Genomic DNA, 25,000 nt, shown 5'->3' on the forward strand with positions numbered 1-25,000 from the left:
GTGTGTGTGTGTGTGTGTGTGTGTGTGTGTGTGTGTGTGTGTGTGTGTGTGTGTGTTTATGTCTGAATATGCATCTATGTTTATCCTTCAAATCGGCTAATTAATTCCCATGATTTTCTTTGAAAGATCGAAACTTGTACAGAGAGGTATCTTTACGATGCGTTCTCTGTCTCTCTCTCTCTCTCTCTCTCTCTCTCTCTCTCTCTCTCTCTCTCTCTCTCTCTCTCTCTCTCTCTCTCTCTCTCTCTCTCTCTCTCATGCTCTCCAATCCAGCAATAAATGTTCTCAGTTCCATTCATTGCGTCTCTAGTCTCCGACCAGCGAGACTATTGGTACTGGCCCCAGGTAAAAATACAACCAATCTGCTCTGTCGTTGGAACTACTTCCTCCGGGAGGTTCCAGGGATGCCACGCGTGACTAAACCCAAATCCAACTAATTTTAAGAACATTGAATCAACAAATTCATTTTTGTCTTGCAAGTGTAAAAAGGAAAGTGGAAATTAAGGGCACCCAATAAACACTATTATAAAATAGACAGTCCTCCGGTAGACCTTGAGCTAGAGAGAAGTAGATATATCTGCTTCGATCTAGATCAGAGGTTTTTCCATGTCCTCTGCTGTCTGTCTTTACCATATACTCCTCCTCTCCTATATATATATATATATATATATATATATATATATATATATATATATATATATATATATATATATATATATATATATATGTCGTGCCAAATAGGACAAGTGAAAATTTGTGTATGCAATAATTTTGCCAAAATCATTCTGAAACTAACGAAAAAAAATATATTTCACTGTGTTTTTTTGGTATTAAATTACTGAAAACAAATCTAAAATATATTTAGTTGGGTTAGGCTAAAATAAATTGTTCTTGTTATAATAAGGTTAGGTAAGTTTTCTAAGATTCTTTTGGTGCAAAATTATAAATTTTTACATCAAAATTAATGAAAAAAATATATCTTTAAACGTATAAGAGAAAATTTTAGAAAGGACTTAATTTTAAATGAGTTCTTGCTAATTGACCAGCTTTGCATATTCTGCACGACATTATATATATATATATATATATATATATATATATATATATATATATATATATATATATATATATATATATATATCACGCCTGAAATGGCTGTTTCGTTTCCCTATTTTTCGTAGTAGCTCCGTAGTGCTGAACGATTTTCGATGCAATTTGTTTTGCCCGGTTTCCTCTGACTTGTTTGTGAGCAATGAACTGAAGTGGTTCGATAAAAGATGGAGAGATAGTGTTGCAGTGAGAGATAATGTTGTAGTGAGAGATAGTGTTGTACTGAGAGATAATGCTGCAGTGAGAGATAATGCTGCAGTGAGATATAAAGCTGCAATGAGAGATAATGACATTGGGAAGTTATCAGGATGAATAACAACGTTGTAAATGCTATAATGTCACAGTACATCATGTTACACCGAGGATAACGTCCTATGTGCTATACTGACTCATACAAGTTATCCCCAATATACTTACTAAAATACACATTAAGTATACTCACTAAAATGCACATTAAGTATACTCACTGAAACATCGAAGTGTTGCAGTGTCCTGTACAGCGCAGTACACTGCAGTATACGTATTCATAGGATATGATAAACTATAATATATATTTCCTGCATTGTACACTATATATAGATGCATGAGTGCTATATTGAGTCATAAATATGTTATGTAATAGCCTGCTACACAATTTGATATCACAAGAAGTACCTTTGTATAAACTCTGGGAGTACAGGTGATGGATGTGTGAGTGTGTGTGTGTGTGTGTGTGTGTGTGTGTGTGTGTGTGTGTGTGTGTGTGTGTGTGTGTGTGTGTGTGTGTGTGTGTGTGTGTGTGTGTGTGTAAAGACCATCAAGGTAGATCGCGTGTAAGTATTAAACTAATTAACATGTTAAAAGAAGTGTCAATTATTGAAATAAGTGTCAGAAGACTTAAAACAAGTGCCAAAAGTGTTAAAACACGTGTCAAAAATGATAAAACGTATCAAAAAGTGTAACAAGTGTTTAAAATGTAAGAACAAGTGTCAAAACAGCTGTCAAAAGTCCTACAGCAAGTGCTAAAAAACGATCTAAGAAAGATTCCAGCAAACGATGTGATGAATAAGTCTGCAATAAGTCTGTCGGGGGGAGGGGGGGTAAGTTTAAGGTCCTGACAGCCCCTGTGCCTTAATCTGCCAGCGTCAGCCAAGTCGCGGACACAGCCTTAATGAGCTTGACATGTCCAAAATGGCATCTTGTTTAAAACTCTCCTCGAAATCCGCGTCTCTCTCCTTCTCTTCTCTCTCTCTCTCTCTGTTTGGAGAACCGCGAGCATTCAAGGACCTGCTCCAGATCTGAAGACTCTCATTGTCTCTGAAAACAGTCGGTAGAAAATTTCTCACGAGCGATTCGGTTTTTTCCCCTCCTTCCAGTTAAACTTTCCGCGAAGGAATAGTTGTTGGAGTGTGGTTGAGGAGGAGGAGGAGGAGGAGGAGGAGGAGGAGGAGGAGGAGGAGGAGGAGGAGGAGGAGGAGGAGAGGAGGAGGAGGAGGAGGAGGAGGAGGAGGAGGAGGAGGAGGAGGAGGAGGAGGAGGAGGAGGAGAAGGAGGAGGAAGAGGAGGAAGTGAATGAGAATGAGGAGGAATAAGAGGAGGAGGAAAAAGAGGAAGAGGACGAGGAGGAAGAGGAAGAGGAGGGCAATGAAAAACTTGTAATGAGGAGGTGGGTAATGAAGAAGTAGGAGATCATGAGGAGATGGGTGATGAAGAGGAAGAGGAAGAGGTAGGTGATGAGTTAGGTAATGAAAACCTCAGTGATAAGGAGAAACACGCGACACCAAAATATCAGAGCACACCGTGTATCAGGAGGCTACGTAACATACCCCCCCTCCTCCCTACCTTCCACATCTCCCCTACTAGTAAATCAGGTCAGCTAATATTGAAATTTACACCAAATCATTACACAAAACAATATTTGCAATTGTCAACAACCTCATTTCTCGTATCCATCACACTCATTAAGAAGTAATGAGTCTGTTCTTGTCTTGATTCACAAAAAAAACGACGTCTTGTGTGTATTAATATCAATAAAAAACGACGTGTTGTGTGTATTAATATTAATAAAATCGACGTCAGACATCTCCTGGTGACTCGAGCTGGATTAACTAACCTGCTTTCAACACCTTGAATTTCACACAGAACTTCTCAACAAATATTGCAATTAATCATCTTGTTTTACAGAGCATCCTACAGTATCTTCTAAGTATTTTTTTGTCAGGTCTTCTGCATCGCTTGGTAATTAGTGATGAATCTCCAGTGTTGATTCCTGCAGTGAGGAGAGCGCCTTCCCAGTTATGTGGCCATGTTAGGAAATTATGCATTAATGGGGGGTGTGGAGGTACTCGTGTTACGGTCACACACACATACACACACACACACTCACACACACACTCACACACACACACACACATACACACACACACACATACACACACACACACACACACACATACACACACACACACACACACACACACACACACACACACACACACACACACACACACACACACAAACACACACACACACACACACACATACACACACACACACACACACACACACACACACACACACACACACACACACACACACACACACACACACACACACACACACACACACACACACACACACACACACACACACACACACACACACACACACACACATACACGCACACACACCACTGTTTCTGGTATACGTAAATGACGTTATAGGAGGGACTGAGTCAGATGTATCACTGACTGCAGATGATGTAGCATAAATGGGAAGAATGAAAACTGATGAGGATAGGAAAAGGCTACAAACGGACCTAGACAAACTAGAAGATTAGTGAAGATAAGTGGCTGCTTGAATTCAACCCCAAGCAAATGCAAGGATATGGAAAATTGTGAAAGAGGCAGGGAGGAAATCGGAATCTGAGTATAGATTCGACAGAGGTTCTTAACCTCCCTTAAAACGTAAGACCCAAAGGTGAACACAGCCCCGAACATATCGCCAGAGTCTCACATCAACCGAATAACCTCTGTAGCAAATGACTGTTTTGATAAATCTAAGAATAACTTTCAGTAATGCCGACGAAAATACACAGACAGCCTTATATATGTCAGGTGCATCCCTCCATACTACACCCTCCCTTCCCTCCATACCACACCCTCCCTTCCCTCCATACTACACCCTCCCTTCCCTCCATACCACACCCTCCCTTCCCTCCATACTACACCCTCCCTTCCCTCCATACCACACCCTCCCTTCCCTCCATATCACACCCTCCCTTCCCTCCATACCACACCCTCCCTTCCCTCCATACTACACCCTCCCTTCCCTCCATACTACACCCTCCCTTCCTCCATACTACACCCTCCCTTCCTCCATACACCCTCCTTCCTCCATACACCCTCCCTTCCCTCCATACCACACCTCCCTTCCTCCATACCACACCCTCCTTCCTCCATACCACACCTCCTCCTCCTTCCCTCCATCCTACCACCCTCCCTTCCCTCCATACCACCCTCCTTCCCCTCCACCACTCACCCTTCCTTCCTCCATACCACACCCTCCTTCCTCCATACCACACCCTTCCTCCATACCACCCCCTTCCCTCCCTTCCTCCATACCTCACCACCCTCCTTCCTCCATACCACACCCTCCTTCCTCCATACCACACCCTCCTTCCTCCATACCACACCCTTCCCTCCATACCACACCCTCCCTTCCCTCCATACCACACCCTCCCTTCCCTCCATACCGCACCCCTCCTTCCTCCTCCATACCTCACCCTCCTCCTTCCTCCATACCACACCCTCCCTTCCTCCATACCACACCCTCCTTCCCTCCATACCACACCCTCCTTCCCTCCATACCACATCCTTCCCTCCATCCACACCCTCCTTCCTCCATACCACACCCTCCTTCCCTCCCACATACCACACCCTCCCTTCCTCCATACCACACCCTCCTTCCCTCCATACCACACCCTCCTTCCCTCCATGCCACTCCCTTCCTCCATACCACACCCTCCCTTCCCTCCATACCGCACCCTCCCTTCCCTCCTCCATACCACACCCTCCCTTCCCTCCTATACCACACCTCCCTTCCCCTCCATACCACACCCTCCCTTCCCTCCATACCACATCCTCCTTCCCTCCTTTCCATACCACACCCTCCCTCTTCCCCTCCTTCCTCCATCACACCCTCCCTTCCCTCCATACCACACCCTCCCTTCCCTTCCCTCCATACGACTCCCTCCCTTCTCTCCATACCACACCCTCCCTTCCCTCCATACCACACCCTCCCTTCCCTCCATACCACACCCTCCCTTCCCTCCATACCACACCCTTCCCCCCATACCACACCCTCCCTTCCCTCCATACCACACCTCCCTCACTCTCCTCCATACCACACCCTCCCTTCCTCCATACCACACCCTCCCTTCCCTCCATACCACACCCTCCCTTCCCTCCTATATACCTTCCCACACCCTCTCTTCCCTCCATGCCACACCCTCCCTTCCCTCCATACCACACCCTCCCTTCCCTCCATACCACACCCTCCCTTCCCACCATACCACACCCTCCCTTCCCTCTATACCACACCCTCCCTTCCCTCCATACCACACCCTCTCTTCCCTCCATACCACATCCTCCCTTCCCTCCATACCACACCCTCCCTTCCCTCCATATCACACCCTCCCTTCCCTCCATACCACACCCTCCCTTCCCTCCATACCACACCCTCCCTTCCCTCCATACCACATCCTCCCTTCCCTCCATACCACACCCTCCCTTTCCTCCATACCACACCCTCCCTTCCCTCCATACCACACCCTCCCTTCCCTCCATACCACATCCTCCCTTCCCTCCATATCACACCCTCCCTTCCCTCCATACCACACCCTCCCTTTCCTCCATACCACATCCTCCCTTCTCTCCATACCACACCCTCCCTTCCCTCCATGCCACACCCTCCCTTCCCTCCAGATCGCACCCTCCCTTCCCTCCATACCACACCCTCCCTTCCATCCATACCACATACTCATTTCCCTCCATACCACACCCTCCCTTCCCTCCATACCACTCCCTCCCTTCCCTCCATACCACAACCTCCCTTCCTCCATACCACTCCTCCTTCCTCCATACCACATCCTCCCTTCCCTCCATACCACACCCTCCCTTCCCTCCATTCCACACCCTCCCTTCCCTCCATACCACATCTTCCCTTCCCTCCATACCACACCCTCCCTTCCCTCCATACCACACCCTCCCTCCCCTCCATACCACACCCTCACTTTCCTCCGTACCACACCATCCCTTCCCTCCATACCACATCCTCCCTTCCCTCCATATCACACCCTTCCCTCCATACCACACCCTCCCTTCCCTCCATACCACATCCTCCCTTCCCTCCATACCACACCCTCCCTTCCCTCCATACCACACCCTCCCTTCCCTCCATACCACACCCTCCTTCCCTCCATCCATACCACCCTCCCTTCCTCCATACCACCCACCCTCCCTTCCCTCCATCACACCCTCTTCCCTTCCATATCACATCCTCCCTTCCTCCTCCATATCACCCACCCTCCCTTCCTCCATACCACTCTCCCTCCTCCTCCATACCACATCCTCCTTCCCTCCATTCCACACCCTCCCTTCCTCCATACCACACCCTCCTTCCCTCCATACCACATCCTCCTTCCTCCATATCACACCCTCCCTTCCTTCCTCCTACCACTCCTCCCCTTCCATACTGCACCCTCCCTTCCCTCCAAACCACACCCTTCCTTCCCTCCATACCACACCCTCCCTTCCCTCCATACAACACCCTCCCTTCCCTCCATACCACACCCTCCCGTCCTCCTCCATACCACACCCTCCTTCCCTCCATACAACACCCTCCCTTCCTTCATACCTACCCTCCCTCCCTTCCCTCCATACCACCCACCCTCCGTTCCCTCCATACCATACCTCCCTTCCCTCCATACCACACCCTGACTTCCCTCCATACCACACCCTCCCTTCCCTCCATACCACATCCTCCCTTTCCTCCATACCACACCCTCCCTTCCCTCCATATCACATCCTCCCTTCCCTCCATACCACACCCTCCCTTCCCTCCATACCTCCACCTCCTCCCTTCCCTCCATACCACACCCTCCCTTCCCCTCCTTCCATACCTCACCCTCTCTTTCCCTCCATACCACATCCTCCTTCCCTCCATACCACACCCTCCCTTCCCTCAATACCACATCCTCCCTTCCCTCCATACGACACCCTCCCTTCTCTCCATACCACACCCTCCCTTCCCTCAATACTGCACCATCCCTTCCCTCCATACCACATCCTCCCTTCCCTCCATATCACACCCTTCCCTCCATACCACATCGTCCCTTCCCTCCATACCACACCCTCCCTTCCCTCCATACCACACCCTCCCTTCTCTCCATACCACACTCTCCCTTCCCTCCATACCACACCCTCCCTTCCCTCCATATCACACCCTCCCTTCCCTCCATACCACACCCTCCCTTCCCTCCGTACCACACCCTCCCTTCCCTCCATACCACACCTTCCCTTCCCACCATACCACATCCTCCCTTCCCTCCATTCCACACCCTCCCTTCCCTCCATACCACACCCTCCCTTCCCGCATACCCCACCTCCCTTCCCTCCATACCGCACCCTCCCTTCCCTCCATACCACACCCTCCCTTCCCTCCATACCACATCCTCCCTTCCCTCCATATCACACCCTCCCTTCCCTCCATACCACCCACCCTCCCTTCCCTCCATACCACATCATCCTTCCTCCATACCATACTCTCTCACTTCCCTCCATACCACACCCTCCCTTCCCTTCATACCACCCATCACTTCCCTCCATACCACATCATCCCTTCCCTCCATAACACCCTCCCTTCCCTCCATACCACCCACCCTCCTTCCCCTCCATACCACACCTCCCTTCCCTCCATACCACACCCTCCTTTCCCTCCATATCATCCTCCCTTCCCTCCATACCACCAGTCCGTTCCCTCCATACCACACCCTTCCTTCCCTCCATACCACACTCTCCCTTCCTTCCATACCACACGCTCCCTTCCCTCCACACCACACCCTTCCTTCCCTCCATACCACACTCTCCCTTCCTTCCATACCACACGCTCCCTTCCCTCCACACCACACCCTTCCTTCCCTCCATACCACACTCTCCCTTCCCTCCACCACCCACCCTCCCTTCCCTCCTATACCACCTCCTTCCCCTCCACACCACACCCTCCCTTCCCTCCATACCACATCATCCCTTCCCTCCATACCACACTCTCACTTCCCTCCATACCACACCCTCCCTTCCCTTCATACCACACCCTCACTTCCCTCCATACCACATCATCCCTTCCCTCCATAACACACCCTCCCTTCCCTCCATACCACACCCTCCCTTCCCTCCATACCACACCCTCCCTTCCCTCCATACCACACCCTCCTTTCCCTCCATATCACATCCTCCCTTCCCTCCATACCACACCCTCCGTTCCCTCCATACCACATCCTCCCTTCCCTCCATACCACACCCTCCCTTCCCTCCATACCACACCCTCCCTTCCCTCCATACCACACCCTCCCTTCCCTCCATACCACACCCTCCCTTCCCTCCATACCACACCCTCCCTTCCCTCCATACCACACCCTCCCTTCCCTCCATACCCCAACCTCCCTTCCCTCCAAACCACATCCTTCCTTCCCTCCATACCACACCCTCCCTTCCCTCCATACCACACCCTCCCTTCCCTCCATACCACACCCTCCCTTCCCTCCACATCACACCCTCCCGTCACTCCACATTCTACGCCAGACCATCCCTTCCCTCAACACCACATCCTCTCTTCCCTTCTCGCCACCGTCTCTCTGCTCGCCAAATTATTCGCCCAATCGGGTAACCTGGTCAGTGTCTGATTTACGAAGATTTCAGAGTTTAATTAATGCACGAAGGAACGAGTTCCAGAGGAAGATTTTTTTCAGCTTTCTGGATTCTGATCTTTGGGGGAGGGAGGAAGAGAGGGAGGGAGCGAGAGAGGGAGGGAGGGAGGGAGAGAGGGAGGGAGAGAGGGAGGGAGGGATAAGAGAGAGGGGAAGGTGTGAAGAACTGGAAATAGAGAGAGAAAAAATGTGATGAGGCAAGAAACAAATGATAATAGTAATAATAATTATTATTATTATTCCACTTTGTCAATGGTCCAAGTCGGACCGAAACGTCGTCGTAAGCTTCTGTCTTTTATGTGCGGGTTATTTGTGTATCGTTCCAGTCACGGTATTGTGCCTTTTTGTTATTTATATATTATTATTATTATTATTATTATTAGACTAAGAAGAGTATCTCTCATTTTATCAATCTTTCTCTTTCTCTAACCACTCAACTGCTCTGTCTCTCTCTCTCTCTCTCTCTCTCTACTCTCTCTCTACTCTCTCTCTCTCATTATTGTTTCTTCTTGCTCTTTGTCCACCACCTATCTTCTCACACCCTTCTTCCCTCCCTCTACTTTCTGATATCTTTCCTATCCCTTTCATGGGACTCTTGCCACCTCTCTTCTTCCTCTCTTCCCTTTGTGTAATCGACCCCTGGAAACACAATCCTACTATCTCCACCTTTATTCGTCCCCTCCCTTTCCATTTCGTCTGTCCTGGCCTCGTTAGCGGCGCCCTTCTGTTGCGTGTGCCGTTTTTCTCTCCTTGCTTCCTGCTGCTGCTCTGTTGCTGGTACTACTGTTGATGCTGCTGGTGGTGCTGCTGGTGATGATGGTGATGGTGTTGCTGCTGCTGCTGATGATGCAGAGTTGGTATACGAACAACCTGTGCTTGTTTGTACCTATTCATAATTCTTTTGTAACTCTTTGTTACTACTGTATTATAAATAATTTTTGGAAAATAAGTGTCATTATCAGAGTACTCACTTGGCCAGGGATCGGCCCAGTAAAGTTATCCAGTCAAAGCAAGGAAGAATAGCGAGTCAGGTTAACGTACTCACTGGCAGTGGTGTTACCATCACCCCGTGAAGACGCACTAACAAAATACGGATTAACAAAATACAATAGGACGCACCTCTGTCATAGACTACAATCTATCTGAATCCATATTAGAAGTCAACTCAGAAGTGATTCTTAATTTATTAAGAATCACTAGCTGAGGTAAACAAGAGAAAGCCTAAACTATTCGGGATAGATCAGAGGAAACACTCTATCTGGGGCAGACTAAAGGAAGCTTAACTAGCTGGAATAGAGACTAGAGGAAATTTAACCACTGAACTAGGGATCACTGAAGGCATGTAAGCAGATACTCGCCTTGTTTCCTGAAGGACAAAACACCACCAACAAGACATGTTGTATGACCCCCTACGGATCTAGTGCTTTCCCATTATAATCATATTACAGCAGTGTGAGGTGAAGAGAGCGCTGTATGGGTGGTGAGGACGGGCAGGGCTGCAGCGGACAGCCTTCAGCAACACCCAGGAAGCTGTTGCCACTAGTTGCACTGCAACTCATTAGAAAGTCCAACTCGGTGTCGCTTTTTGAGACCAGAGTCCATGATAAGTTATGATTGCAGCGACCAGTTTGAAAGCAATCAACAAGCTATTATATGGCAGACTTCCCTCTCATGGCTCGTGTACTCTCAATGTTGCCTTCATGGCCTGGGGGCCTCGAGAGGCATTTGTACTCAGCGAGTGAGAAACAGCGAGTGGGATACAGCCAGGATTTCAATCTAGGGGGAGACTAAAGCCCGAATTTCAATCTAGAGGGCGACTAGAACCAGGATTTTATTGTAAGGGAACGCTAAAGCCAGAATTTTAATAGGGGGAGACTAGAGTCAGAATTTCAATCTAAAGAAAGTGCTTAAAAAAACCCACAAGATTCTACCAAAAATTAAAGAATAAAACTGGTAAAACATTGCTTTCAGTATGTAAAGTCTCATAAAGCACGGTGTGTTTTCCTGGTCAATATAATACAGTAAAAAAATTAACCACCCCGGACTTATTCTCCTTTCTCCACACCTCCCCACATCCCCTCCTTATCTCCCCCACATCTCGTGACCATTTTTCTCCCCGCTGGGTCAAGGTGTCAGTAATTAAGTAATCCAGATATGAAACTCTTTTCCCCACACTGTCCGTTCCCCCCATCCCCGTCCCTTCAGTTTCACCCGTCCCTTTTCCCCCTTTGGTTTCACCTGTTCTTCCCACAATATTCCTCCTGTCCATGTCTCGATATTTCTCTCAGAAAGTTACAGACGTCATTACCCTCCAAAGTACAGGAACAGGTGCATGTAACCTATAATTACAGGTATAAGCACAATTGCAGCTGTAATTATACAGTTAGAAGTAAAGGTAAAGGTACATATACAGGTGTAATTACAATATATATATATATATATATATATATATATATATATATATATATATATATATATATATATATACATATATATATATATATATATATATATATATATATATATATATACATATATATATATTTATTTATTATTTTTATTATCACACCGGCCGATTCCCACCAAGGCAGGGTGGCCCGAAAAAGAAAAACTTTCACCATCATTCACTCCATCACTGTCTTGCCAGAAGGGTGCTTTACACTACAGTTTTTAAACTGCAACATTAACACCCCTCCTTCAGAGTGCAGGCACTGTACTTCCCATCTCCAGGACTCAAGTCCGGCCTGCCGGTTTCCCTGAATCCCTTCATAAATGTTACTTTGCTCACACTCCAACAGCACGTCAAGTATTAAAAACCATTTGTCTCCATTCACTCCTATCAAACACGCTCACGCATGCCTGCTGGAAGTCCAAGCCCCTCGCACACAAAACCTCCTTTACCCCCTCCCTCCAACCCTTCCTAGGCCGACCCCTACCCCGCCTTCCTTCCACTACAGACTGATACACTCTTGAAGTCATTCTGTTTCGCTCCATTCTCTCTACATGTCCGAACCACCTCAACAACCCTTCCTCAGCCCTCTGGACAACAGTTTTGGTAATCCCGCACCTCCTCCTAACTTCCAAACTACGAATTCTCTGCATTATATTCACACCACACATTGCCCTCAGACATGACATCTCCACTGCCTCCAGCCTTCTCCTCGCTGCAACATTCATCACCCACGCTTCACACCCATATAAGAGCGTTGGTAAAACTATACTCTCATACATTCCCCTCTTTGCCTCCAAGGACAAAGTTCTTTGTCTCCACAGACTCCTAAGTGCACCACTCACTCTTTTTCCCTCATCAATTCTATGATTCACCTCATCTTTCATAGACCCATCCGCTGACACGTCCACTCCCAAATATCTGAATACGTTCACCTCCTCCATACTCTCTCCCTCCAATCTGATATTCAATCTTTCATCACCTAATCTTTTTGTTATCCTCATAACCTTACTCTTTCCTGTATTCACCTTTAATTTTCTTCTTTTGCACACCCTACCAAATTCATCCACCAATCTCTGCAACTTCTCTTCAGAATCTCCCAAGAGCACAGTGTCATCAGCAAAGAGCAGCTGTGACAACTCCCACTTTGTGTGTGATTCTTTATCTTTTAACTCCACGCCTCTTGCCAAGACCCTCGCATTTACTTCTCTTACAACCCCATCTATAAATATATTAAACAACCACGGTGACATCACACATCCTTGTCTAAGGCCTACTTTTACTGGGAAAAAATTTCCCTCTTTCCTACATACTCTAACTTGAGCCTCACTATCCTCGTAAAAACTCTTCACTGCTTTCAGTAACCTACCTCCTACACCATACACTTGCAACATCTGCCACATTGCCCCCCTATCCACCCTGTCATACGCCTTTTCCAAATCCATAAATGCCACAAAGACCTCTTTAGCCTTATCTAAATACTGTTCACTTATATGTTTCACTGTAAACACCTGGTCCACACACCCCCTACCTTTCCTAAAGCCTCCTTGTTCATCTGCTATCCTATTCTCCGTCTTACTCTTAATTCTTTCAATTATAACTCTACCATACACTTTACCAGGTACACTCAACAGACTTATCCCCCTATAATTTTTGCACTCTCTTTTATCCCCTTTGCCTTTATACAAAGGAACTATGCATGCTCTCTGCCAATCCCTAGGTACCTTACCCTCTTCCATACATTTATTAAATAATTGCACCAACCACTCCAAAACTACATCCCCACCTGCTTTTAACATTTCTATCTTTATCCCATCAATCCCGGCTGCCTTACCCCCTTTCATTTTACCTACTGCCTCACGAACTTCCCCCACACTCACAACTGGCTCTTCCTCACTCCTACAAGATGTTATTCCTCCTTGCCCTATACACGAAATCACAGCTTCCCTATCTTCATCAACATTTAACAATTCCTCAAAATATTCCTTCCATCTTCCCAATACCTCTAACTCTCCATTTAATAACTCTCCTCTCCTATTTTTAACAGACAAATCCATTTGTTCTCTAGGCTTTCTTAACTTGTTAATCTCACTCCAAAACTTTTTCTTATTTTCAACAAAATTTGTTGATAACATCTCACCCACTCTCTCATTTGCTCTCTTTTTACATTGCTTCACCACTCTCTTAACTTCTCTCTTTTTCTCCATATACTCTTCCCTCCTTGCATCACTTCTACTTTGTAAAAATTTCTCATATGCTAACTTTTTCTCCCTTACTACTCTCTTTACATCATCATTCCACCAATCGCTCCTCTTCCCTCCTGCACCCACTTTCCTGTAACCACAAACTTCTGCTGAACACTCTAACACTACATTTTTAAACCTACCCCATACCTCTTCGACCCCATTGCCTATGCTCTCATTAGCCCATCTATCCTCCAATAGCTGTTTATATCTTACCCTAACTGCCTCCTCTTTTAGTTTATAAACCTTTACCTCTCTCTTCCCTGATGCTTCTATTCTCCTTGTATCCCATCTACCTTTTACTCTCAGTGTAGCTACAACTAGAAAGTGATCTGATATATCTGTGGCCCCTCTATAAACATGTACATCCTGAAGTCTACTCAACAGTCTTTTATCTACCAATACATAATCCAACAAACTACTGTCATTTCGCCCTACATCATATCGTGTATACTTATTTATCCTCTTTTTCTTAAAATATGTATTACCTATAACTAAACCCCTTTCTATACAAAGTTCAATCAAAGGGCTCCCATTATCATTTACACCTGGCACCCCAAACTTACCTACCACACCCTCTCTAAAAGTTTCTCCTACTTTAGCATTCAAGTCCCCTACCACAATTACTCTCTCACTTGGTTCAAAGGCTCCTATACATTCACTTAACATCTCCCAAAATCTCTCTCTCTCCTCTGCATTCCTCTCTTCTCCAGGTGCATACACGCTTATTATGACCCACTTCTCGCATCCAACCTTTACTTTAATCCACATAATTCTTGAATTTACACATTCATATTCTCTTTTCTCCTTCCATAACTGATCATTTAACATTACTGCTACCCCTTCCTTTGCTCTAACTCTCTCAGATACTCCAGATTTAATCCCATTTATTTCCCCCCACTGAAACTCTCCTACCCCCTTCAGCTTTGTTTCGCTTAGGGCCAGGACATCCAACTTCTTTTCATTCATAACATCAGCAATCATCTGTTTCTTGTCATCCGCACTACATCCACGCACATTTAAGCAACCCAGTTTTATAAAGTTTTTCTTCTTCTCTTTTTTAGTAATTGTATACAGGAGAAGGGGTTACTAGCCCATTGCTCCCGGCATTTTAGTCGCCTCATACGACACGCATGGCTTACGGAGGAAAGATTCTTTTCCACTTCCCCATGGACAATAGAAGAAATAAAAAAGAACAAGAGCTATTTAGAAAAAGGAGAAAAACCTAGATGTATGTATATATATATATGCATGTGCGTGTCTATGAAGTGTGACCAAAGTGTAAGTAGGAGTAGCAAGATATCCCTGTTATCTTAGCGTGTTTATGAGACAGAAAAAGAAACCAGCAATCCTACCATCATGCAAAACAGTTACAGGTTTTTGTTTCACAGTCATCTGGCAGGACGGTAGTACTTCCCTGGGTGGTTGCTGTCTACCAACCTACTACCTATATATATATATATAATTATATATATATAATATATATAATTATATTTATATATAATTATATATATATAATTATATATATATATAATTAAAATATATATATATATATATATATATATATATATATATATATATAATTACAATATACATATATATATATATATATATATATATATATATATATATATATATATATATATATATATAGATATATACACGCGTGAGCGTGTTTGATAGGAGTGAATGGAGACAAATGGGTTTTAATACTTGGCGTGCTATTGGAGTGTGAGCAAAGTAACATTTATGAAGGGGTTCAGGGAAACCGGCAGGCCGGACTTGAGTCCTGGAGATGGGAAGTACAGTGCCTGCACTCTGAAGGAGGGGTGTTAATGTTGCAGTTTAAAAACTGTAGTGTAAAGCACCCTTCTGGCAAGACAGTGATGGAGTGAATGATGGTGAAAGTTTTTCTTTTTCGGGCCACCCTGCCTTGGTGGGAACCGGCCAGTGTGATAATAAAAAAAATAAAATATATATATATATATATATATATCCCTCCCTCCCTGACACTCTCCCTCTCTCTTTCTCTCTCTTTCTTTCTCTCTCTCTTTCCTCTTGGTTCTTCCCTCACTGGGAGCTTATGGGAACTCTAAATATATTAAATACGAAAAGTAACTGGATGTGATCTTCCTTACTGTTGAATATTACCTTTGATTAATTCTGTAATCAGAAAGGTAATGTTCTTAATTAGAACTCGTAGAGAGAGAGGGGGAGGCAGAGACAAAGAGGGGCGAAAGAGGTACAGAAAGCGAGATAGCTGAAGACAGAAACAGAGATGGCGAGAGAAAGAGAAAATTACCAGTGAGATTTTTCCATTAGAAATATGTCATTTAATATCGCATATATGTTTTCCTCTTTCTGTTAGCCAACTACCGAAGTGTTACTTCTCACCTGCTCACCTGACCTGTCTTCTAGTTTCTCCCCTCACCTCTTCACCTGAACTATCTTCTAGTTTCTCCCCTCACCTCTTCACCTGACCTGTCTTGTAGTTTCTCCCCTCACCTCTTCACCTGACCTGTCTTCTAGTTTTCTCCTCACCTCTTCACCTGACCTGTCTTCTAGTTTTCTCCTCACCTCTTCACCTGACCTGTCTTCTAGTTTTCTCCTCACCTCTTCACCTGACCTGTCTTCTAGTTTTCTCCTCACCTCTTCACCTGACCTGTCTTCTAGTTTTCTCCTCACTTCTTCACCTGACCTGTCTTCTAGTTTTCTCCTCACTTCTTCACCTGACCTGTCTTCCAGTTTTCCCCTCACATTTTCACCTGACCTGTCTTTTAGTTTCTCCCCTCACCTCTTCACCTTACCTGTCTTCTAGTTTCTCCCCTCACCTCTTCACCTGACCTGTCTTCTAGTTTTCTCCTCACCTCTTCACCTGACCTGTCTTCTAGTTTTCTCGTCACCTCTTCACCTGACCTGTCTTCTAGTTTCTCCCCTCACCTCTTCACCTGACCTGTCTTCTAGTTTTCTCCTCACCTCTTCACCTGACCTGTCTTCTAGTTTTCTCCTCACCTCTTCACCTGACCTGTCTTCTAGTTTTCTCCTCACCTCTTCACCTGACCTTTCTTCTAGTTTCTCCCCTCACTTGCTCGCCTGACCTGTCTTTTAGTTTTCCCCTCACCTTTTTACCTGACTAGTCTTCTGGGTTTCTCCTAATTTTCTCGTTCAAGTCACTCTTTCTCGACATTAACACAGAGAAAAGCTCAGTACCCCAAGCCACGGTCGTGGTGGCTTACTCTTTCTTATCCTCATACACAAAAACACTTGTCATGGTTCCGTATCATGTACACATACCAAAATAAGCATGAAAATTACCTCGGTAGATGAGAGGGAAAAATTACAAGTTGATAATTAAGTCTTTCAGTGGGAAGTGAAGAATAAAATCACGTTTAATGGCGACACGTTCCAGTTGCTGAGACATAGAAAGAATGAAGAACGCAAAAGGGATATATAACTACAAATTTTTAAAGGTGTGGACCCGTAAGCCAGCGGAAGGCCTCGGTCAGATGACCAAAAGCTCAAGCTGCGGGTCATCATCTGACTGTGCCATCATCATCTGACCCGCGTCAAGGAATACCTGTCCTGTTTCCTGACAAATCTTACCTAACCTAACGCAACAGGGTCACTGCATACAAAACAGGAGAGAACTACCAAACACAACGAAAGAAACACGAAGGGACAAGGGAGTGATAATGTCAGCTGACCTTTCTATTAGAAAACACAATAAGGAAAATATCATGACGGCCACGAAAATGATGCAATGGATAATGAGAACTTCCAAAATCAGGAAAAATGGTGCTGATGATGATGCTATTCAAATCGCTTGTGCTGTTTTACTGAGAATATTGCTTAAAATTGATGACTACGTTCAGAGCAGGAGAGATATCAGAGCTAGAACAGATTCAAAGATCATTTACGGGACGAATAGAGCATTTAAATTACTGGAAATGCCTCACAGTCCTAAATATGTACTCGCTGGGGCGTGAGAGAGAGAGAGAGAGAGAGAGAGAGAGTAAATATCGTGTAATAAATCCAGTGAGAGGTAGTGGCACTGAGCACACTGCAACAACATTGGTGGTCCCAGACATTTTAACAACTTCCCAAAGATATTATAAACATTGCCTTAAAAAGTGTAGGTGTCTTCAACAGGAAACTCGACAAATTTTTCCGCCAAGTGCTGGCTGGATCAACGATGCTGTGAGGGATATGACTTCTAGTGGGCCGCCAGCAGTAACAGCCTGGTTGACCAGGCAAACAAAAGACAAGCATGGCATAGGGACGGACTGCGGGAGAAGACACACTCACCGTCCCTATCAAAGGTACCAGTCACTGTATACTGACTTTTCTTATTCTGGGTAATATCTGGCATAATTTATGTTCTCTTCCATTTCTACCGCCATCGCTTCACTCCCCTTTCTGTTTACCACTACTCCCCTTACTACTACTTATAATACTACTACTACTACTACTACCAGCATTACCTCCACCACTTCTTCTCCACTTCCTCCTTCCTCTCTCTGTTTCAATCCCTGTCTCCCACTCCTATATATACTGGCTCCCTCACCATCTTGTGTTAGGGTGACTTGTAAATGGTTCAAGTCGGACCCAAACATCGTCACAAGCTTCTCTCTCCTATGTGCCACTTATCTGTGTGTTCTTTCAGAAATTTGCCATATACTTTTCCTCCATAGTTCACCCTAAACCTTCACTTTTAGTGCACCAGAACACATTCTACTGTCACTTCAAGTATACAGTTCTTTGTTAATGTTGTGGCTGATTGTACAGACGCTGTTCATGGATAATTATCAACTCTCTATGAATATTTCAAACAGCATATGAAAAAAAATAGCAGCATCTTATACCATATTAAGTTTCTTGATGTGAACACTTGAAGATGACCACATCGTGCGAGAGAGAGAGACAGAGAGAGAGAGAGAGAGAGAGAGAGAGAGAGAGACAGACAGAGAGTAAGCATCGTAAAAATACCTCTCGCTGTAAGTTTCAATCTTTCAGAGAAAATCATGTCAATTAATTAGCCGATTTAGTTCCCGATGAGAGGTGAAAAAAATATAAATAATGATGTGATTGGCTCATGTGTTGATGTCAATATATGAGTCATTAACGTAATTAGTCAGAAACTGAAGTTTTACCGCAATTATGATTGTTATATACTGCCCAGTGTTTGTCCCTTCATAAGGAGCTGCATTCTCAGGACCAAACCACATTACCTCTAATTTCTCATTGGCCGAATGACCTCTTCGGGTTTAGTGCCTCCCAATTATATATATATATATATATATATATATATATATATATACATATATATATATATATATACATACATATATACAGACATAAAAATACATATATATATATATACATACATACATATACATATATATATATATATATATACATATATATATATATATATACATACATACATATACATATATATATATATATACATACATACATATAAATATATATATATATATAAATAAATATATACATATATATATATATATATATATATATATCTATATATATATATATATATATATATATATATATATATATATATATATATATATATATATATATATATATATTTTATCACACCGGCCGATTCCCACCAAGGCAGGGTGGCCCGAAAAAGAAAAACTTTCACCATCATTCACTCCATCACTGTCTTGCCAGAAGGGTGCTTTACACTACAGTTTTTAAACTGCAACATTAACACCCCTCCTTCAGAGTGCAGGCACTGTACTTCCCATCTCCAGGACTCAAGTCCAGCCTGCCGGTTTCCCTGAACCCCTTCATAAATGTTACTTTGCTCACGCTCCAACAGCACGTCAAGTATTAAAAACCATTTGTCTCCATTCACTCCTATCAAACACGTTCACGCATGCCTGCTGGAAGTCCAAGCCCCTCGCATATATATATATATATATATATATATATATATATATATATATATATATATATATATATATATATATATCACCTCTGGAACTGTCCTGGGGATCCTCATCCTCAGAGAAAAGAATAAACTTACTTCAGGAAAAACTCAAGGTTCTTCCCTGAGCTGTTTGAATAGTCTTCTCCAACCGTCCCTTATATTCCATTTTCTATGTAGACTTTATTTAAAGACAAAATACATTGTCAAAAATACAATAGAGAGTAGAACAACATAGATAACAACTCAGAGCTACATCTCGAATACTTCGTCCAGCTCCCCGGCGGTGGGCCGTGTACCCAGAATGCTGCAGGCATTTCCTCTCTGGATCGCAACACTGAGTTTCTGAAAGAGGAAGCTGGCTGCTTTGTGATACTTGGTTTCTGTGATGAGTTTTTCACCCAACTCTTTGAGCAACTTTAGAGCACACTTGCCCCATGCTTCAAGGGTCTCCGACCCTACCGGGATGAAGTTATAGCAGTGGGGAAGGCCTTCATATTTCCGGGTCTTCTGGGTCTCCTTGTAGCTGGCGGCTTCACCCCCTTCAGATTCAGAGTATGGCAAGTAGGTGTCTGCCAATGTGGCGGCACAGGTGTAGTCCCAGGCAATCTGCTTACCATTCTTCCAGAGTAACATAGTGGCTCCATCAGGATGCTTTTGACTTCCGTCAGACCTCTGCACTTGGGGTTCCCGTTGAGCTGGGCAACGGGCTGTGGCGAGGCTTTTCGGCGGCTAGGCGAAGAGCAACACCAATCCGGATGGCCTGTGGGTCAAGTCGAGTGCCCAGGGAGGAATTGGAAACAGATAAAAGGAAATCTCCTGAGTGTGGTGCCTTCACTGCCAGGAGACGAGCTTTGTCCTTTCCTGAAGCGCTGGCTAGCACTGTGTTGGCGATTTTTTCCATGATCGGTTTGTTCCAGCGGGACTGTTTGCGTTCTTTGGGAGGAGCTGATCTACTGGAGGAGTCTGCAAAGGTGTCCCACAGCATGTCTGCTTCAATGAACACAAATAACCCACAAATAGAAGAGAGGAGCTTATATATATATATATATATATATATATATATATATATATATATATATATATATATATATATATATATATATATATATATATATATAAGTCCTTTTTAAAATATACGTTTAAAGATATATATTAATGTTAATGTAAAAATTTATAATTTTGCACCAAAAGAATCTTAGAAAACTTCCTACTTACAGGACTCAATCGTCACTCCAACAATTCGTAATTCGATACGCCAGTCAATTATGATCAACTAATTGATAAATAAATCAACCAATTAATAAATCATTCAATTAACCAGGTAATCAATGAACTCATTTACCGTATCATTCAACAAGTCAGTCAATTAATCAAACAGCAAATAGTTCAATCAATAATCTAATTTGTCAACTAATCAATCAATCAGCGAGTTAGCTCGTAACAGATGTTCTCTCACTTCCATTACAAAATGTTAGAAAAAAATGTGTGTGTGTGTGTGTGTGTGTGTGTGTGTGTGTGTGTGTGTGTGTGTGTGTGTGTGTGTGTGTGTGTGTGTAACATCTGTAAACGAACATAGGAGCTCTTAATTTAACCCTGTAGAGAGAGAGAGAGAGAGATGGTCAAGCATTCCACTAGGGTTCAGCAGATATTTCAGTTTCATAAGTATCGTTCCAGCAGAGCTGAAGTTACTATTACTTGGGAATTACCATCCCTCGGGACGACCTATCCTACAAACAATTTACATAAATATGCAACTGGCAGGGAAGGGGGGGGTGAGCCCCTCAAAACAGCTGTGGACCACCTCTCCCCCCCCACCCTAAAGTACACCAATATACAACTCGCTTATCTCACGCCGATTGGAAACTTTAGCTTCCCCTCTCTCACTTCCCCCCTCCCTCACTTCCCCCTTCCCCTCTCCCCGTTACCCCTCACCCCTCTCCCCCTTCGAACACACACAACACTTCCTCTCCCCCCCCTAAAGTATCTTCTAGGATTTGCACCACCCCCAATCTGAACGTCCCTCCCCCTCCCCCCGCTCCTCCCGCCGCCCTGCCTCACCAATCAGCTGCTGCGGCATCTCTCGCTATGGAGAAAAAAAAAGAATTCGCCACAACTCGTTCGTTTCCATTTGTAAGGCTTCGAATAAGTAATGAGACGCGAAGGATCTCAGTGAGGGAGAAGGGGAGGGAGCAGAGAGGGAGGGAGGGAGGGAGGGAGGAGAGAAAAAGAAGGAGGGAGGAACGAGAGAACGAGAGAGAGAGAGAGAGAGAGAGAGAGAGAGAGAGAGAGAGAGAGAAGGACTATTGGATGCAAACAGCATGAGGGGAGAGAGAAAGAAAGGGGAAAAAAGAAAGAGGAAAGGGAAAATTTGAGAAAGGAGGAAGGAGAGACGGAAAGATACCTGGGTATGTTTAAAGATAATGACAATAAAGCAATAACAAACAATAACAGCAATAACAATAAACAATAACAGAAGTAACAATAGCCCTGAAAAATGTGAAAACCAGCGGTTATAATAATAATAATAATAATAATAATAATAATAATTAATATTATTATTATTATTATTATTATTATTATTATTATCATCATCATCATCATTCTTGCGCTACCGTTATTATCATTCTGTTTATCAAAACCATTGCTATTTTCTGAAAATATTTTTCCTCGCTCTCCTTCACGTAGTTACGATGTATTGGAGAAATGCCGGGAGAGGCGAGGCAGAGCGAGGCGAGGCATGGCGAGGCGAGGCAGGGCGAGGCGAGGCAGAGCGAGTAGAGGCAGGTCGAGTAGAGGCAGGTCGAGTAGAGGCAGGTCGAGTAGAGGCAGGTCGAGTAGAGGCAGGTCGAGTAGAGGCAGGGAGCGTGTCACCTGTTCACAACTAGTAAGAAATACTATAATCCTTAAAAAATCATTAAAAATAGAGATTAACGTGAACTCTGAGAGAGATAGCATACCTTCTAAGTGTTTCCAAGTGCGAAACACGTTATCCACGACTTTTCAGTTAAGTGGTCAACGTTTTATATGCCAATGAATTTCTTTTAAGGTTAAACACAACATTAAACACAACAATAAGAGTAGAGGAGGGGAGGGGGGATATGACAACGACGTTTCAGATACTCGGAAGACAATGTTATGATAGCAGGGACAGAGTGTTTGAAAGCAGGCATGATCAGTAAGTGGAATGCTCTGAGAAACTGTGGAAAGTGAATTTAATGCACAGTTTCAAGAGTAGGCATGACATTGCCACGAAGATCCTTATTGTGGTCGTTCACGAGTGCAGCGCACACACACAAACACACACACACACACACACACACACACACACACACACACACACACACACACACACACACACACACACACACACACACACACATACGATAAAGCTCATGGAACAAGAGTGGACTTAGTAGCGACCAGCGAAGAGGCGCAGCCAGGAGCTATACTCGACCCCTGCAGCCACAACTAGTTGAGCGCACTCACACACAAACACTAAATATTCTTTCTCTCCGTGTGTTGTGCGAGTTACATTATTCTGCGAGTGTTGGAGATGTATGTAGATTACTCCTGCTACCTTTGTATACATAACCTCAGTATGTATAAATTTCTTCTTGTACCTGCTGTATACATGACCTGAGCATGTATAAATTTCTTGAAATCATTGTAGGTGATCTAATTCAACTAAATTCTGAAACATTAATTTTAGTTTCATTCCTCTGGAAGATGTTATCTGTTATTTTATTATGTATGGAGACAGACACAAGAAAAAAAAACAGAGTTTGTCTGTATATTTTGACCTCTGAGGTTCTTTCAGCAGATCTGCAGAAGAGGGTCTCAGATGGAGGTCAAAACATAATAAATTTAATCTCAAGTGTTAGCTGCATTAATCACTGCTAAGAGAGACCTCAAGCACTCTGGTCAGGGACTGAGCCGAGGGAGCGCTGACTCCCCGGAACACTCTCCGTGTAGGCCTATATCGCATGTATCATTCCCACCCCCCAGCCTTCACACGTCCACATCACCATCTGTTCACACACCCATCGCCAGTTTCACTGTATTTATACTGTCAGGGTAAACGTCAGCCGATTTCCACCTTTTCTCTGTTGAGATGAACGGGCCATGTAGTAAATTTTAGCTCGTCGATGTGGTGTGCATCGTGTATGTTACGTGTATTTAGTGTGCATCACGTAACCAGTTCTTGCATTTCCTCTAATCAACAAAGCCGGAATTTATGGCTGTGAAGTTTTACGGGCCCCCTACTATACTCTGGGCGAGGGGATGACTCCAGACAAATTGACGTTATACCTACACTCCTGGTCTGGAGTCAGTCTCTCATTTACTGTGCCTGATTACACATACTGATTTCTTTTGTGTAAGCATATAAGACAATGGGAGTGAGTGAACTCATTTTGCTCTCTCACTTATCTTAATAATTTTTAGTAGGTATCTGCCTACATTACTGCAAAGCACTATCCTTCTTTGGTGATTGCTTTGCCTGTCTTGCTCTTTGATCAGTGCTGGTGACTTGTCTTACTGCCAGGTATTGCAGATCTACTTTGAACCTGTACGCCTAATAGTCGATAATCGCATTTGCAGCGAATATGGACGACTCATCTACGCGATGCGGCCCACGCCGAGGTTACGGAGCCTGTCGCTGTCGTACTAGACTACGAGGGATTATTCCCGTTCTGGGCTCGGTTTCTTTTAGGTTTGTTCCTTTAATGATTCGTTTCACCCTGGGTTTAGTCTGTTGTGGGTTCAGTCAACTGCGAGTTCATTCAAGTTTGGGTTCGGCTCGCTCTTATGTTGGTTCAGTTCGTTCTTATGTCGGTCCGGTTTGGATTCGATTCGTTCTTATATCGGCCCAGTTTGGGTTCGGTTCGTACTTGTGTCGGTCCGGTTCGGGTTCGGTTCGTTCTTATATCGGCCCAGTTTGGGTTCGGTTCGTACTTGTGTCGGTCCGGTTCGGGTTCGGTTCGTTCTTATATCGGCCCAGTTTCGGTTCGGTTCGTTCTTATGTCGGTCCGGTTTGTATTCGGTTCGTTCTTGTGTCGGTCCGGTTTGGATTCAGTTCGTTCTTATGTCGGTTCGGATTGTATTCGGCTCGTTCTTGTGTCGGTCCAGTTTGGGTTCGGTTCGTTCTTATGTCGGTGCGGTTTGGGCTCTGTAAGTTACATGTTCGGTTCGTTCTCATTTCAGCCAGTTCTGAGGTTCGATCTGGGCTCGTTGCCGTGTTCGGACCATCCTGGGGACGGCTCTGGCTTCGGTTTC

At 44.3% G+C, this 25,000-nt stretch overlaps 1 protein-coding gene across 2 annotated transcripts in view; it reads left to right on the top strand.

Moving 5' to 3' along the window:
• Positions 1-25,000, top strand: part of LOC128695877 (cell adhesion molecule 3) — a 471,170-nt gene that overhangs the window by 286,262 nt on the left and 159,908 nt on the right. The gene's annotated exons all lie outside the window — the stretch shown is intronic.

This window comes from Cherax quadricarinatus, chromosome 41 (genome assembly GCF_038502225.1).
Source record: "Cherax quadricarinatus isolate ZL_2023a chromosome 41, ASM3850222v1, whole genome shotgun sequence".
NCBI lineage: Eukaryota > Metazoa > Arthropoda > Malacostraca > Decapoda > Parastacidae > Cherax > Cherax quadricarinatus.